The 16,089-nt window shown below is 41.3% G+C and overlaps 1 pseudogene; it reads right to left on the bottom strand.

Annotated features, from left to right (window-relative positions):
* Nucleotides 1-290: 290 nt before the first annotated feature.
* LOC110584351 overlaps nucleotides 291-16,089 on the bottom strand; it is a 30,252-nt pseudogene continuing 14,453 nt past the window's right edge.

Below are 16,089 nucleotides of genomic sequence, written 5' to 3'. Positions count from 1 at the left end.
CTAAATATTAAAATAAGACAACATTGATGATGGTTTTCTTTCCCTACAAGGATATTTCAGTGAGTTATCTGACCAAAAAAGAATTCCCTGGGACAATTTGGGGAAGCTCCACATCACTGCACTAGCTCACCCTCCTCAGTGGAAGGCTGAGAGATATTTCAGGGGTTTCTCTCCCACATAATTAAGGTGGGGTCCCCACAATTAATAATTTTCATCACAGATAATGTCCCCTCCAGGTGATGAGCACAAACTAACAGTTATCATGGTGGAAGAGGAGCAACAGAGATGCTTTATGACTGGCAGCTGGGAAGTAACAGGAGGCATGTGACAGAGGCAGCATTGTGAGAAGCTGGATGATCTCTCCTCACAATTGGTAAAGAAGCCTTGCTTGGGCCTGGAAAAAGAGCAGTGAAGACAGAAAGGTCTATGGCCTCATGGAGCTGGCAGCTTCAGAGGAAATGCAGGTGTTAAGGAAATCAAATAGCAGAGATGGCATGTCACCTGATAATGCAGGTTCTGGAATAGAACAAAAAGGGAGGGGTGGGGAATGATGGGGGTGGGTTAGGAGACTCTGTGAAGTCATGGAAGGTCTCTTTGAGTGGGGGTCACATAAGCAGCAAGGGCACCTCAGGAAGAGTTCTGTAGGATAAGGGATACAACAGGTGGCGGCTCTGAAGTGGACATGGGGGTGGTGGGGTAATGACGGCCTGGGAGCCAGGTCTGGAGCTCAGAGGAGCAACCACAGCTGCAGCTGTAAGTGTGAAGGGTCATTGGGGAGTGAACTTGCTAAATAAGAGTAGATGTCCACAGGGCGCCTGGGTGGCTCAGTCGGTTAAGCGACTGCCTTCGGCTCAAGTCATGATCCTGGAGTCCCGGGATCAAGTCCCGCATCGGGCTCCCTGCTCAGCAGGGAGTCTGCTTCTCCCTCTGACCCTCCCGACCCTCCCCCCTCTCATGTTCTCTCTCTCTCTCAAATAAATAAATAAAATCTTTAAAAAAAAAAAAAAGAGTAGATGTCCACAGACTGGGCAGATTCCAGGGGGCAACTTCAATAGGACTGTTTATGGCCACAGCCCTCATTAGGTTTCCCTTTGTCAACACTGCCACAAAAAGTGTCAATGGTGACTTACCTCAGTCTGTCACCACATGTTGGGCCTTAAGTTTTACAGAATCCCCTTGGGGAGGAACACCTCAGGTATGCACAGAGCCTGAGGAGAGCAACAGAACGTGGTCTGAGTCATCCCACAGAGTCATGTTGCAGGGAGAAAGTGCCGCTCTTCTACTTGGCCCTGGGAAGATGATGTCAACCAAGGTTTGACCTGGAGACTCAGCCTGTGATTGGGTTTTTAACTCTGAGTTTGCCTCCAGGTCCCCTGTCAGGTGACTTTAGGATGGTTAGACATCCCTCCAAGTCCTTCTGAGGGTCATTTCTAGCCCAATATGCTATGAATCCACCATTGAATTTATCACTTCCCACCGCTCAAGGCTGAAGTTCTTCATTCCACTATAATGAATTCATTATCTTGCAAATATGTTTGTTAAAAGTTTTTCTTTAAAGATTTTATTTATTTATTTGAGAGACACAGAGAGAGAGAGAGCGCACAAGTAGCGGGGAGGGGCAGAGGAAGAGGGAGAAGCAGACTCCCCGCTGAGCAGGGAGCCCAACACAGGGCTCAATCCCAGGACCCCGGGGATTATGACCTGAGCTGAAGGCAGATGCTTAACCAACTGAGCCACCCAGGTGCCCCACATGTGTCCATTTTAAGTCTGTATGAGAGTCATGATTTTAACTTGTTTTGAAAATTGTCCTTTAACAGGTGCCTCTGGTTATTAGAAGGTCATGTCCAAAGAAATGTAGTAAAGAAAAACACAAACGTATTTCTTAAATGATTATCTGTGTCACAGAATTTTTTAAGTGTGGTAAAATATACATGATGTAAAGCTTATCTTTATCATAATGTAAAAAATTAATCATTTAAGTGAACAGTTAAATGGCATTAAGTGCATTCCCACTGTTGTTCTGTTGTGCAAACATTACCACTGTCCATCTCCAGAACTTTTTCATCACCCCAAGTGGAATAACCCCCCATTCTTTCCTACCCTACATTCCTGTAACCTTTGCTCTACTTTTGTTCCTAAGAATGAAGATGATGTTAGTTTTGAGTTTTTCACACATGGCCTTTAATATGTTCAGGTTCTTTCCTCCTATTCCTAGTTTGTTGAGTGTTTTTTGTCATAAAACGGTGTTGAATTGTGTCAAATGTCTTCTCTGCATCAGCTGAGATGATCGCACGGGTCTTTTACTTTCGTTCTGTTAATGTGGTACATTGATCGCTTTTTGTATGTTAAACCATCCCTGCATTCCAAGAATAAACTCCCTTTGGTCATGGTATATAATCTTTCTAATACATTACTGAATTCCTTTTGCTAGTGTTATGTGGAGAATTTCTGCATTAATATTCACAAAGTGATCTGGTTGCATAGTTTTCTTTTCTTATAATATCTTTGCCTGGCTTTGGTATCAGGGCAATGATGGCATAAGAGCATAAGTTAGGAAGTGTTCTTTTCTCTCCAGTTTTCTAGAAGTGTTTGATAAGGACTTGTGTTAGTTCTTCTTTACATGTTTGGTAGAATTCATCAGTGAAGTCATCCAGTCTTGTGCTTTTTTCTGAGGTTTTTTTTTTTAGTCCTGATTCAATCTCCTTACTAGGTATAGGTGTATTCAGTTCTTCAATTTTTTCATAATTCAGTCTTGGTACATTCTGTGTCTCTAAGATTTGATCCATTTCATATAGATTACACAATTTTTTGGCACACAATTTTTATAGTACTGGTAGTAATTTTCATTTTTGTAGAATCATTAGTAATGTCACCACTTTTTAAATTTTAGTGATTTGAGTCTTCTTTTTTTTTCTTTGTCAGTCTAGGCTATCATTTGCAAATTTTGTGGATCTTTTCAAATCAACAAATTTTGGTTTGTTGATTTTATCTATTACTTTTTCTATTCTCTATTTTATTTATCTCTGCTCTACTTTATTATTTCCTTCCTTCTGTTAGATTTAGATTTAGTTTATCTTCTTTTTCTTTTTTTAAAAATTTTATATATTTATCAATATGTTTACCATTTCTTTTTTTAAAAAGATGTTATTTATTTATCTGAGATAGAGAGTGAGTGAGACAGCATGAGTAGGGGGAGGGGCCGAGGGAGAGGGAGAAGCAGGCTCTCCACTGAGCAGGGAGCCCAATGTGGGGCTTGATGCCAGGACCTGGAGACCATGACCTGAGCCGAAGGCAGACGCTTAACCAACTGAGCCACCCAGATGCCCCTATCTTCTTTTCCTAGTAGTTCCTGAAGTTATAAAGATAGGTTGACTTGAGATCATTCTTTTTAAAAATATAGACGTTTAGAGCTATAAATCTGCCCCCTTGGCATTGCTTTCACTGTGTCTCATAAGTTCATTTTCATTTATTTGCAATACTTTCTAATTTCCTCATGATTTCTTCTTTGACCCATTGGTAATTTAAGAGTGTATTGTTTAATTTCCACAAATTTGTTGGGTTTCCAGTTTTCCTTCTGTTATTGATTTTTAAGTTCATTTTCCTGTGGTTGGAGAAGATTGTTTGCATGATGTCTGTTTTAATTTATTGGTTTTTAATCTGAATACATCTTAATTTCTCACTCATTTTTATTGGGTTTTGCTGGATACAGAATTCTTGGCTGAGCTTTTTTTCTTTCAGCATTTTGAATATATCAACCTCCTCTGGCCTCCAAGATTTCTGATGAGAATTCTGCTCATAGTCTTGCTGAGGATTTCTCACATGTAATGAATCCCTTCTGTCTTGCTGCTTTCAAAAGTCCCTCTTTGTCTTTGCCTTTTGACAATTTGATTATAATGTATCTTGGTGTAGAGCTCTTAGAGTTTATTCTACATGCAGTTCATTCAGTGTCATGGGTTTATAAATTCATATCATCCATTAAATTTGGGAAATGTTTGGGCATTAATTTTTCAAATAATCTCTCTGCCTCCTTTTCTATCTTTTCTCCTGGAACTCCCACATGGGTATATTGGTACACCTGATGGTGTCCCAGATACTGTTGGCACTGTTTAATTTATTTGAAAAATTTTCTTTCAGGGGTGCCTGGGTGGCTCAGTCAGTTAAGTGTCCAACTCTTCATTTCAGCTCAGGTCATGATCTCAGGGTGTTGGGACTGAGCCCTGTGTCAGGCTTCATGCTCAGCGGGGACTCTGCCTGAAATCCTGCCCCTCTCTCTCTCCCACCCCCTTTGCCCCCTCCCCTCTCACTCTCTCTCTCCCTTTGCCCCTCCCCCCCCCCACTCTCTCCCTATCTAAAATAAATAAATCTTTAAAAAATTTTTTTGTTTGGGGCACCTGGGTGGCTCAGTCATTAAGCATCTGCCTTTGGCTCAGGTCATGATCTCAGGGTCCTGGGATTGAGCCCTGCATTGGGCTCCCTGCTCGGCAGGAAGCCTGCTTCTCCCTCTCCCACTCCCCTTGCTTGTGTTCCCTCTCTCGCTGTGTCTCCCTCTGTTGAAATAAATAAATAAAATCTTTAAAAAAATAAAAATTTTTTTGTTCAATTCTTTCTTTTGTTTCTTTTATTTTTTTGGAACTTATCCTTCTTGGTATACTCTGATCCTCTTGGATCTGTGGCTTGATGTCTGACATTAATTTGAGACAAATCTCAGTCGTTATTTCTTCAAATTTATCTTTTGTTGCCTTTTCTCATTCTTCTCTGTCTGGTATTAACATGACACTTAGGTATTCTCTTCCATCTTTTTCATTTTTTTTCTGTTTGCTTGTGAGTTGTAAAGTTTCTATTGATATATATTGCAGCTCAGAGTTCAATATATATATATTGTCTTTATCCATTCTTCTATCAACAGACAGTTGGACTGCTTCCAAAATTTGGCTATTGTAAATAATGTTGCTATAAACATAGGGGTGTATGTATCCTTTTGAATTAGTGTTTTTGTATTTTTTTAAGATTTATTTATCTGTTTTAGAGAGAGAACACAAGCAGGGTGGGGGCAGAGGGACAGGGAGAGAGATTCTCAAGTGGATTCCCAATGAGGGTGGAGCCTGATGCAGGGCTCAATCTTCTGATGCTGAGATCATGACCTGAGCTAAAACCAAGAGCCAGATGCCCAAACAACTGAGCCACTCAGGTGGCCCAGTTTTTTTGTATTTTTGGGATACTGTAGCTTAATTACTGGATCAAAAGGTAGTTCTATTTTTAATTTTTTGAGGAACCTCCATACTGTTTTCCACAGTGGCTGCACCAGTTTGCATTCCCAACAACAGTGCACCGAGGATTCCTTTTTCTCCACATCCTTGCCAACACTTGTTTTTTCTTGTGATTTTGATTTTAGCCATTCAGACAGGTGTGAGATGGCATCTCATTGTAGTTTTGATTTGCATTTCCCTGATGATGAGTGATGTTGAGCATCTTTTCATGTATGTGTTGGCCATCTAGATGTCTTCTTTGGAGAAATGTCTGTTCATGTGTTTTGCCCATTTTATAATTGAAACATTTTTGTGTGTATGTATTGAGTTGTATCAGTTCTTTATACGGTTTGGATATTAACTCCTTATCAGATATATCATTTGCAAATATCTTGTCCAATTGAGGTTGCCTCTTAGTTTTGTTGATTGTTTCCTTCACTGTGCAGAAGCTTTTTATTTTGATGTAGTCCTAATAGTTTATTTTTGCTTTTATTTCCCTTGCCTCAGGAGACAGATCTAGAAAAATGTTGCTACTGCTGGTGTCAAAGACACTATTGCCTGTGCTCTCCTCTAGGATTTTTATGGTTTCAGGTTCACATTTAGGTCTTTAATTTGTTTTGAGATTATATTTGTATACGGTGTAAGAAAGTGATCTAGTTTCATTCTTTTGCATGTAACTGTACAGTTTTCCCAACACCATTTGCTAAAGAGACTGTATTTTCCCCATTGCATATTCTTTCCTCTTTTGTTGAAATTAACTGACCTTATAATTGTGGGTTTATTTCTGGATTCTATTCTGTTTCATAGATCTATGTGTCTATTTAGTGCCAGTTAACATACTATTGATTTCTACAGCTTAGTAATATAACTTGAAGTCTGGAATTCTAACTCTACCTTTGTTTTTCTATTTCAAGATTGCTTTGGCTATTCAGGGTCTTTTGTGGTTCCATACAAATTTAAGCTTATTTGTTCTATTTCTTTGAAAAATGCTGTTGGTATTTTGATAGGAATTGCATTAAATGTGTAGATTGCTTAGGGCAGCATAGACATTTTAACAATATTTCTTCTTCCAATCCATGAGCATGGAATGTCATTCCATTTCTTGTGACATCTTCAATTTTGCTCACCAGTGTTTTATAGTTTTCAGAGTACAGGTCTTTCACTACTTTGGTTAAGTTTATTCCTAGGTGGGGTTTTTTTGGTGCAATTATAAATGGGACTTTCTTAATTTCTCTTTCTACTGATTCATTATTAGTTCATAGAAATGCAACAGATTTCTGTACATTGATTTTATATCCTGTGATTTCATTGAATTCATTTATCAGCTCTGGTATTTGTGTGTGTGTGTGTGTGTGTGTGTGTGTGTAGTCTTTAGGGTTTTTTTATATAATATCATGTCATCTGCAAATAGTGGAAGTTTCACTTCTTCTTACCAATTTGGATGCTTTGTTTTTCTTTTCTTTCTTTTTTTTTTTTTTTTGTTATTTGTTTGCTGTGGCTACTGACTTCCAGTACTATATTGAACAAAATGGTGAGAGTGGACATCTTTGTCTTATTCCTAACTTTAGTAGGAAAGCTCTCAGTTTTTCTTCACTGAGTATGTTAGCTGTGGGTTTTTCATATATGGCCTTTATTATCCTTTTTTAAAAAGATTTTTAGAGAGAGAGACAGATAGTGACAGAGATAGCGAGAGAGAGCACAAGTGGGAAGGAAAGGGAGAAGCAGGCACCTGCTGAGCAGGGAGCCCAACGTGGGGCTCGATCCCAAGACCCTGGGATCACGACCTGAGCCGAAAGCAGACGCTTAACCGACTGAGCCACCCAGGCACCCCTAGCCTTTATTATCTTGAGGTATATTCCCTCTAGACCTACTTTGTTGAGTGTTTTTATCATGAATGGATGTTGTACTTTGTCAAGTGCTTTTCCCTGCATCTATTGAAATGATCATATGGTTTTTAGGCTTTCTCTTATTTGATGTGATGTATCACATTCATTGATTTGCAGGATACCAAGTACATACCTTAACTCCTAATCCCTAACCCTTGACCCTAACAATAACCCTCCAGAGAAGTCTCTGAACTGCAGGATACCAGGCACATGCCTTAACCCCGAACCCTAACCCGAACACACACACATACACACACACTCTCCGTTTCTCTTACACTGTTTTGCTTTACAGCATTTCTTTGTGACACTCCTGTGGAGTTTCCACTTCTCCGCCCACATCATCCATCCTTTCTTGCAGCTTCTGCATGACTGATTCACTAGAGCCTGTAGCAGATCTACCATATTGTTTAAGTTCCCAATCTAAGAATTCCAAAATCTTTGTCATATACAAATCTGCTTCTGATGCTTGCTCTCTCTTTGGTGGCTCTGCTTTGTGTGCTCCCTCAGAGGCTGCAAACTGTATGTGCTGTTTCCAGGAGACTCTGCAGTAATGTGCATTCACAGTCCTTCTAAACACTTCATTGGAACCCATTGCTGCGATCAAAGTAGACTTTGTGACACAGAGGAGCAGCTCGGTGTGCAAAAGTTAGTGGCGAACCCTAAGTGACAGGGTCTAGTTCAGTCCCGGTGCTGTGGCAGCCACGTTCTGGTGACCATGTGATTTTAGGAAGTCGTGGGTGGCAGGGCTCGCCCTCAGGGACATCATGGCAGCATCCAGCACTGTCTTTTCCCGGGAGTGGAAGAAAACCTCTTATCCCCATTCCTGGCTCCTTCTCATACCATGTGGGGGAAGGAGCATGTTCTCTGACCCCCGTCACCCAAACTTTGGTTCTCTGACCCCTGGACTGGTCCACTACAGCTGACCCAGAGGGCATGCAGCAGGGCTGGACCTGACCCCTGACCTCTCCTTGACCTTGAGGTATCACTCTGGAGAAGGTGACTGCAGAGCCCTCTGACTCAAGTCCCCCATGGGAGAGACCGTGGGGTGGGGTCAAAAGCCCCTCCCAGGGATGTCCCCCTCCCCCTTCAGGGTAGTAGAGTCTGACTGTCCAAATGCAACTGCTTCATCCTTGAAGGGGATCAGAAACAGGTGGAGGAGATGGCAATATTCCAAAATACCAAGTCAGCGCTAAAAAGAGAGAAGTGGGAGCTGAAATCATTGGCTCATAATGAAGATAGTCTGTTGTGTGAATGAGCACATTCAAAACACCTTATACAGAGAGGATTCTGGAAGTTCTGGATGGCAGCTCCAACCCCTCCTTTGAGGAGTGATCGGACCTTTCACAGGATCACTCTGAGGGGCTGGGAGTAGACTGAGGGGACAAAACAGGTTGTTCATGTTGGAAGCAGCCGTTCTATAGAGAATGTCCCCTCATCGTTGGCATCTCTTGAGGTGTGGCTTGTGCTTGATTCCTTCCATTTGTTCACCAGTTGTGCAGCCGTCGGTTGGTTCCCTAGTGTCTGAGTCCATTCCCACTGCTGTAACAGAGCATCACAGAGTGGGCTGCTTCGACAACAGCAATTATTTCTCCCAGTTCTGGAGGCTGGAAGTCCCAGATCATGGAGCCAGCACGGTCGGCCCCCTTCCCAGACTGCAGTGGTGTCTTCTCCTTGCACCTCATGACCGGGCGAGGGGGAGAGAATGCTCTGGGGTCTCTTTCTTAAGGGCGCTAATCCGTTTCATGAGGGCTTCACCCTCATGGCCCTGTCGACTCCCAAAGGCCTTACCTCCTAACAAGACCATATTGGGGGCTAGAATTTAAACCTAAGATTTTGGGGGGATAGTCAATCCATAACACCCAGCAACCTCCAAAAGCAGCTAATGGGTTTTCTGGTTAATGTTTTAAAATACACAGTTTTTCAATATCTGAGGTGTTTCAAGCCATTGCAGTTATCATTGCTCCAGTGATCCCATATCTGGCCAGGGGAAGCGCCACCTCATTGGCCCCTGGGTCGTTCCCATGTGTGCCCACAAGTAGTCCCCGTCGCTTCCTTGCTTTTGGTTATAGGAAGATGCACCAGGCTCATGGTGCACACCCCCTGCCCCCGACACAGCGCAGCCATTTCTTACTGAAGGATGTCTGGGTCCTTTTGGAGGGAAATGCTATTCAGCGTCCTCAGTGAGGGCAGCACATATGCTCATTGCTACTGGCTTTATTGTTCCCAGCCACCGCCAGCAGATCCAACTAAAACATATGAATTGTTTTTTAAAGATTTTATTTATTTATTTGACAGAGAGAGAGGAAACACAAGCAGGGGGAGTGGGAGAGGGAGAAGGAGACTCCCCACTGAGTAGGGAGCCCAGTGCAGGAGGCAATCGCAGGACCCCAGGATCCTGACCTGAGCTGAAGGCAGACACTTAACTGACTGAGCCACCCAGGAGCCCCGTATTTTTTCTTTTTTTATGTCACTCTTGTATCATGCGACTTTGCAGAACTCTCTATTTACATCTAAGGGTTTGGGGTTGTTATTGCTTTCGGTGTTTTTGTTTTTTGGGTTGTTTGGTAGATTCTTGGGTTTTTTCCACATAGCCAATCACGTCATCTGCAAATAAGAATAGTTTGATTTTTTCCTTTCATTCCACGTGTTTTTATTTCCTCTTCTTGACTGATTGGATTGGCCATGTTGAAGTCCGGTGGTGAGAGCAGACGATCATACTTTATTCCACGTCGCGGGGTGGGGGGGTGGGGGCGGGAGGGGAGCATTCTGTCTCACCTAGTAGGTGAAGTAGGTCTTCTTACTGATGATTTTTATCAAGTTGAGAAAGTTCCTTCTACTCTTATGTTGCTGGGAGGGCGGGTTGCCGTGAATGGGTATTGAGTTTTGTTAAATGAATTGTCTGCGTGGATGAATATAGTCATGTGCTTGGGGCGCCTGGGTGGCTCAGATGGTTAAGCGTCTGCCTTCGGCTCAGGTCATGATCCCAGGGTCCTGGGATCGAGTCCCGCATCGGGCTCTCTGCTCCTTGGGAGCCTGCTTCTCCCTCTGCCTCTCTCTCTCTCTCTGTCTCTCATGAATAAATAAATAAAATCTTTAAAAAAAAAAAAAGTCATGTGCTTTTCTTAGCCTGTTGACGTGGTGAAGTACATTGAATTTCACTTAGGAAACAAGTCTCGCAAACCCGGAACAAACACCACTTGTTCATGCTGTGTAATCCTTTTTATCTATTGATGGATTGTGTTTACTCAAATTTTGTGGAGGATGTTTGGGTCTCTATTCGTGAGGGTATTGGCCTGCAGGATTTTTGGAGTACAGTCTTTGTCAGGTTTTGGTATCTCAGGGTTATGTTACCTTCAAGTACTTTGGGAAGTGTTCCCTCTTCTTTGTTTTGGAAGAAGTGTATATACATTGGCATTGATTATTCTTTAAACTTTTTTTTAAGATCTTATTTGAGAGAGAGAGAGTGAGCATGAGCAATAGCGGAGGGGGGGATGGGCTGGGGTGAAGGGCAGAGGGGGAGGGAGAGGGAGAAAGAGAATCTCTTAAGTAGACTCTGCTTTGAGCAGGGAGCCTGACTTGGGGTTCCATCCCACAACCCTGAGATCAGACCTGAGCAGAAACCAAGAGTTGGACGCTTGACGAGCCACTCAGGTGCCCTTGACTATTCTTTTAAACTTTTGGCACAATTCTCCAGTGAGACTCTTGAAGAGTGAGGGCCTTTTTTGGAATTTTCAAAGTTATGGAATAAATTTGCATAATAGCTGTTGAGCTATTCATATTATTTATTATTATCCTTCCTTCCCTCCCCTGTAACCCAAGGCAACCGCTGGTCCTTTCACTCTCTCCATAGTTTTGCCTTTTCCAGGATGTCATACAGTTGGAATCATGGAGCCTTCTCAGGTGGGCTTCTTTCACTTAGTAATAGGCATTTAAGATCCCTCCATGTCTTGTCATAGCTTGATATTCCCCCCTTTTAAAAAAATTTATTTAGGTTAGTGATTCATCAGTTGCATATAACACCCAGTGCTCATTACATCAACTGCCCTCCTTAATGCCCATCACTCAGTTACCCCATCACCCCACCCACATCCCCTCCAACAACACTGTATTTTTTATAGTTGACAGTTTCCTATGGTTTGTCTCCCTCTCTGATTTCGTCTTATTTTATTTTTCCTTCTCTTTCCCTATGTTCATCTGTTTTGTTTCTTAAATTCCACATATGAGTGAAATCATATATTTGTCTTTCTCTGATTTATTTCACTAGCATAATACTCTAGTTCTATCCACATTGTTGCAAATGTCAAGTATTTTATTCTTTTTGATGGCTGAGTAATATTACTTTGTATATTTATATACCACATCTTCATCCATTCATTTGTTGTTGGACATCTGGACTCTTTCCATATTTTGGCTGTTGTGGATATTGCTGCTATAAACATTGGGGTGCATGTGCCCCTTGGAATGTATTTGTATCCTTTGGATAAATACCTAGAAGTGCACTTGCTGGGTCATAGGGTAGTCTTATCAGATAAAAGCCTAGTGTCCAAGATCTATAAAGAACTTCTCAAACTCAACCCCCAAAGAACAAATAATCCAGTCAAGAAATGGGCAGAAGACATGAACAGACATTTCTCCAGAGAAGACATACAAATGACCAATAGACACATGAAAAACTGCTCAACATCACTTGGCATCAGGGAAATCCAAATCAAAACCACAATGAGATACCACCTCACACCAGTCAGAATGGCTAAAACTAGCAACTCAGGAAACAACAGATGTTGGTGAGGATGCAGGGAAAGGGGAACCGTCTTACACTGTTGGTGGAAATGCAAACTGGTACAGCTACTCTGGAAAACAGTATGGAGGATCCTCAAAAAGTTAAAAATAGAGCTACCTCTTTTTTTTTCCTGAAGATTTTATTTATTTGAGAAAGAGCACGTGAGAGAGAACGAGGGTTGGGGAGGGACAGAGGGGGAGAGAGAAATAGAATTGAGCAGGGAGCCCGTCGTCACGGGGCTTGATCCCAGGATCCTGAGATTAGGACCTGAGCCAAAGGCAGACGCTTAACTGACTACCCCGCCCCCCGCCTCTTCACCCCACCCCGGCGACCCTTCCTCTTTTTTTTTTTTTTTTTTTTAGCACTGAATAACGGTTCCACTGTATGGATTTGTCAGTTTGTTTATTCATTCATTTACTGAAGGATGTTTTGGATGCTTCTTGGCATCGGCACTTGAGAATAAAGCTGCTGTAGACACCTGGGTGCAGGTTTTTGTATGGACGTAAGTTTTGGAGTCATGTGTGACTACCAAGAAGTGTGATTGCACGGTTGTATGGTAAGAGTACATTTAATTGGGTAAGAAACTGCCAAATTGCCTTCCCCTGTGGTTGTAGCATTGTGCATTTGATACCAGCAGTAAATGAGAGCTTCTGTTACTCTCCATCCTCGTCAGCAGTTTGTGATTAGTGTTTCGTATTTTTGCGGTTGTATAGGTGTTAGTATTTCATTGTTGATTCGGTTTGCAATTCTCTAAAGACAAGTAAAACTGATCATATTTTAATATGTATATTTTGTATATCTTTTTAGGTGAGGTGTGTGTTCAGATACATCTTTAGTTTTATTTTTTATTGCGGGTAAAAGCACATAAGCTGAGATCTCTATAAGCTGAGATCTTTATCAGCAAATTTTTGGAGTGTAGAGACAGTATTAGTGACCGGTAAGCAAAATGATGTACAGCAGAGCTCTTGAACTTCTTCATGTTGTGTAACCAAAATTTTCTACCTGCTGACAGCAATTCTTCATTTCCTCCTCCCCAGCCCCTGCTAACCAACATTCTACCTTCTGCTTCTATGAGATTGACTAATTGAGATCCCCTCATTCAAGTGGAATCATGCAGTGCTCCTCCTCTCGTGATTTATTTGAGCATAATGTCCCCTCAGGCTCATCTGTTGTTAAAAATGGCATGATTTCTTTCCTTTTAAAGCTGAGTAATATTCCATTGTGTGTAAATACCACATTCTTTTTATCCATTCATCCGCCAGCAGACATTTAGATTATTTCCCCATCTTGCCTGTTGTGAGTAATACTACAGTATTATTAACACAAGAGAGCAGATGTTTCTTTGAGATCCTGATTTCAGATCTTGGGTAATTACTCAGACTTGGGACTGCTGGATCATACCGTAATTCTAATTTTAATTTGGGGGGACCTCCATACGGTTTTTACCCCCAACATTTATTTTTTGTTATTTTTATTTTTACTGTTATTCTTATTTATTTATTTTTTAAAGATTTTGCTTATTTGGGGGGGGGAGTGCGCTCAAGCACGCACAAGCAGAGGGAGTGGCAGGGAGAGGGAGAAGCAGGCTCCCTGCTGAGCAGAGAGCCCTATGTGGGGCTCCATCTCTCGACCCTGAGATCATGACCTGAGCTAAAGGCAGGCACTTAACTGAGCCACCCAGGCACCCTGTTACTTTTATTTTCTTATTTAAATTCAATTAGCCAACATATAGTACATCATTAGTTTCAGATGTAGAGTTGAGTAATTCATCAGTTACTATAACACCCAGTTCTCATCACATCATGTGCCCTCCTTAATGCCTATCACCCAATTACTCTATTCCCCTACCCACCTCCCCTCCAGCAACCCTGTTTGTTTCCTATCGTTAAGAGTCTCTCATGGTTTTTCTTCCTCTCTGTTGACTTCCCATCCAGGTTTCCCTCCCTTCCCTTATGATCCATACTCTTCCATGGTGGATACACCTGTCTTGCCAACAGTGCACAAGGATTCCAATTTCCTCACATCCTCATCAACACTGGTTACTATTTAAAAAAATTTTTTTAAAGATCTTATTTATTCATTTGAGATAGAGACAGAGAGAGCACAAGCAGGGGGAACAGCAGAGGGAGAGGGAGAAGGAGGCTTCCCGCTGAGCTGAGAGCTGAACGCAAAGCTTGATCCCAGGACCCAGAGATCATGACCTGAGCCGAAGGCAGATGCTTAACCATCTGAGCCACCCAGGTGCCCCTGGTTATTATTATTTTTTGTAATGGCCATTCTAACATGTGTGAGGTGATACCTCATTGTTTCCATTTGCATTTTCCTGGTGATTAGAGATGTTGAGCATCTTTTCATGTACCTGTTGGGTATTTGTATGTCTTTTTTGGAAAAATGTCTATTCAAGTTCTTTGGCCATTTTTAAAATAGGTGGGGTTTTTTGGGTTTTTTTGTGTGTGGTTTTTTTTGCAGTTGAGTTGTCTGCGTCCATATGTTTGTAAGGTATTAATCCCTTCAGATACCTGGTTCCTGGTTTGAAAATGTTTTTCCCACTCCATAGGTTGCCAATACCCCTTGTGGGTTGTTTCTTCTGCTTTGCAGTTTGATGTAGTCCCACTTACCATTTTTTTGTTCTCTGCTTTTTGTGTCGTATCCAAGAAATCATTGCCAAGACCACTATCATGCAGCTTTTCACCTACGTTCCCATCTAGATATATGGTTTCAGTCTTTTGTTTTTAACCTCAGTTCATTTTTAGTTGATTTCTGTGTGTGGCGTCAGAGAGGGTTCCTTTCTCATTCTTTCCTATTTAAAGATCAGGTTTCCCAGCATCAGTTTATTGAACAGATCTTCCTTTTCCCAATTGTGTATTGGTGGCATCCTTGTTGAAGATGAGCTGACTGTAAATATGTGGGTTTATTTCTGGGCTGTTGTGTTCCATTGGTCTATGTGTCTGTCTTTATGCCAGTACCATACTGTTTTAATTACTGTAAGTGTATGATATGTTTTTATATGATATGTTATTAAAAAAAAAACAGTGTGAGGCCTTTAGCTTTATTTTTGTTTGTCAATATTGTTTGGTTCTTCAGGGTCCTGTGTGGTTCCATATGATTTTCAGGATTGTTTTCTCTATTTCTGTGCAAATGCCACTGGGATTTTGATAGGGACAGCATGGAATCTCTGGACTGCTTTGGATAGCTTTGACATTTTAACAATATTAAGTCTTTGATCCAAGAACATTGGATATCTTTCCATTTATGTGTCTTCTCTGATCTCTTTCACCAATGTTTTGTACTTTTCAGTAGACAAGTCTTACTCCTCCTTGGTTATGTTTACTCCTAAGTGTTTAATTTTATTGGATGCTCTTGCAAATAGGATTGTTTTCTAAATTGCCTTTTGGGATAGTTTATTGACAGTGTGTAGAAAGAAAACTGATTTTTGTTTGTTTTTACCTCCTGTATCTTTACTGAAGTTGTTTATTAGTTCAGATTGTCTTGCTGCTGCTGCTGCTGCTGTTGTTTCTGGCCTCGTTAGGGTGTTTTACATAAAAGGTGCTCATTGCCAATGCAGAAAAGTTTATGTCTTTCTTCTCAGTGTGGATATTATATAGCTGTTTCATGCCAAATTACTCTGGCTAGTGTTGCAGTACTGTGTTGAATATAAGCGGTGAGAATGAGTATCCTTGCCTTGTTCCTGATGAGAGAAAAAAAAAAGTTTTCAGTTTTTCACTATTGAATGTGATGTTCATTGTGGGATTTTCACACATAAGCTTTCTTATGTTGAGGTAATTTCCTTCTATTCTTGGTACAAAATTTGTAATCAGATACACTGAAATTTGCCAAAGCTTTTTCTTCATCTATCAAGATCAGGTGAATTTTTATCCTTCATTCTGTTAATGGCCAGTGGTCACATTGATTGCTTTTCATATGTTGAACTGTCTTTGCACCCCAGGGAAAAATCCCACATGGCTCTGGTGTATGATCCTTTAATGTGCTGTTGAATTCTGTTTGCTGGTATTTTGTTTAGGATTTTCCATCTTTGTCCATCTAGGATATCAGCCTGTAGATTTCTTTGTGGTGTCTTTGTCTGGTTTTGGTATCAAGGTAATGCTGACCTTATAAATGAGTCTAGAAGTGTGCTCACCTTCAGTTTCCTTTGGAAGAGTTAGAGAAGGATTGGTGG

Source organism: Neomonachus schauinslandi, chromosome 13 (assembly GCF_002201575.2).
Source record: "Neomonachus schauinslandi chromosome 13, ASM220157v2, whole genome shotgun sequence".
NCBI classification, from domain to species: Eukaryota; Metazoa; Chordata; class Mammalia; order Carnivora; family Phocidae; genus Neomonachus; species Neomonachus schauinslandi.
The sequence above is the reverse complement of the archived record's forward strand: the minus strand, read 5'-3'. Positions and strand labels throughout refer to the sequence as shown.